We start from the raw sequence: 2,728 nt of genomic DNA, 5'->3' as shown, positions 1-2,728 counted from the left end.
CATGGGGCCTATGAAAGGATCAAGGAAAGACGAACAGACCACATCACTCCCAACACGCAAAAAAGAGAGATGAGACATAGTAGTAGAGCTAACATCTCTCATAGAAGAAACAGATACAGATCTGCCACAGAAATAAATCTTCAGAAGTATGCTCCCAGTAATACAGGAGCTGAGGGAAGCAACCCAGAATAAGGATGCAATGATAAAGGAGATGAAGTCCACAACAGAGGGGATGAAATCCACCTCCCAAAGGGAATTGCAGGAGCTAACAGAAGAGGTAACAGAAGCCATACACAAGGTCACAGAATTTATGATTAAGCTTGAGGAGGCAGAAAACCATATCAGTGATCTCGAGGACAATCAAACAGACCTAAGCAAGCAAGAAAGGCAGTCATATAGGAAAATTAAAGAAACAGAAGATAGCCTGAGATCAATGACAGATGCTATGAAGAGGACTAATATTCGAATATTCGGTCTACCAGAGCACAACACAACGCACAAGTTGACAGCCAAGATAGCAAAGGAGTTTCTGGAAGAAAACTTTCCCACCCTAACAAAGGAGATCCAGGCACTCATACTGGAATCAGAAAGGATGCCAGCTAGACTAGACCCCAAGAAGAACACGCCAGGACATGTAATAGTAAAAAATATCCAACTTAGAGGAAAAAGAGAACATTTTATGAGCAGCAAGAGAAAGGAAAACAGTTACATACAAAAGAGCGCAGATAAGAATATGTTCAGACCTATCAGTAGATACCATGAAGAGGAGGAGATAATGAAGCAACATCTTCCAAAAGCTGAAAGAAAAAAACGCCTCCCCAGGAATCCTGTACCCTGCCAAATTATCCATTAATATAGATGGAGAGATAAGGGTCTTCCAGGACAAGGAAAGACTCAAAGAATATGCTGCAAGACACCCGACACTGCGGAAGATACTTGCTGACTCACTATGACCAGAGAATCAACCTCCACCAAGAACAAACAGGAGACCACCATATAGCTCATCTCCACCTAGAAGCCAACGTGCCAGCAACAATTACCAGGACAACAGGGTCTCAGATGGAAAAGAGAACAAGATAGAAACTCTCCACTCAAACACAGCACCCTGATATGAAGTAAGATCGGTAAAGACCCAAAACACAGAACAGGGTATGACAACTATGAATCCAGAGATAGTGATAATAACTCTGAAATCCAATGGACACAATTCGTACATTAAAAGAAAAAGTCTTGTGGACTGGCTCAGAAAACATAATCCATCGATCTGTTGTCGGCAAGAGACACATCTTAAGTGCACAGACAAGAATATGCTAAGAATAAAGGGTTGGCAGAAAGTTTACCAATCAAATTGTAACTAAAAAAAGGCAGGGGTTGCTATCTTAATGTCCGACAAAATGGACCTCAAGATCCAAACCATAAAAAGAGACAAAGAGGGACACTACATAATGCTCAAAGTTTCAGTAAACCAAGAAGCACTTAGCATATTGAATATTTACGCTCCTAATAATGGTCTAGCGAATTTCATCAAGCAAACTATTAAAAAGGTGAAAAAGGAAATCACAGACTCAACAGTCATAGTAGGTGACTTTAACACTCTGCTATCAGAGAAAGACAGATCACTGCTATCAGAAGCTCAGCAGAGACCACAGAGCTAAACAATGTAATTAGACAACAGGGCCTGATAGACATTTATAGAGTTTTCCATCCAAATGCAAAGGATTTCATATTCTTCTCAAATCCACATGGATCTTTTTCAAGAATAGACCACATGCTGGGACACAAGTCCAGCCTAATTAAATTCAAACACATAGATATTATCCAGACATCTTTCTCAGATCACCATGCCATAAAGCTGGTGATTAATAAGAGGATATCCAGAAAAGCAAGAGCAACCAATTAGAGGATGAACAATGATCTGCTGGGATTTGAATGGGTACAGATCCAGATTAGAGAGGATATTAGGAAGTTTCTAGAAACTAACTAGAAGAAGAATACAATGTACCAAAACTTATGGAACACTGCAAAGGCAGTTATCCGAGGTAGCTTGATATCATTAAATGCATATATGAAAAAAAGAAGAGAGGCATACGACAGATATGTTAACACAAAACCTCCAACAAATAGAACAGAGTCAGCAGAACAACCCATCCAATAGCAAAAGAAAATAAATAATAAAATCAGGGCGGAGATAACCAGTGGGAAGACAAGAGTACAATGCAAAAGATAAATGCAGCTAAAAGCTGTTCCTACAAAAGAATTTAAAAAATTGACAGTCCTCTGGCAAAACTTACCAAAGATAGAAAGGAACAAACATCAATAGCCAGGATGAGGGATGAAACGGGCAATAACAGATCCCAATGAGATGAAAAGGATAATCACAAAGTACTATGAAGGTCTGTATTCGAATGAATTCAGAAACATGGAAGACATGGATAAATATTTGGAAAAACAATCTCTCCCAAGTTTATTTCAGACAGAGATGAAAAACCTCAACAAACACATAGCGAAAGAAGAAATAGAGAGGGTTATCAAAAATACCAACAAAAAAGCTGCAGAGCCAGATGGCTTCACACTAGAATTCTAACAAGCATTCAGGGATGTGTTGACACCGATCCTCCACAAAGTATTCCATAACATAGAAGAGGATGGCAAACTTCCAAACTCATTTTACGAAGCCAGCATTACTTTGATCCCCAAACAGGGAAAAGACCCCACAGGTATAGAGAAT

Source organism: Tenrec ecaudatus, chromosome 7 (assembly GCF_050624435.1).
Source record: "Tenrec ecaudatus isolate mTenEca1 chromosome 7, mTenEca1.hap1, whole genome shotgun sequence".
Taxonomy (NCBI): Eukaryota; Metazoa; Chordata; class Mammalia; order Afrosoricida; family Tenrecidae; genus Tenrec; species Tenrec ecaudatus.
Note: the sequence above shows the minus strand (reverse complement) of the source record.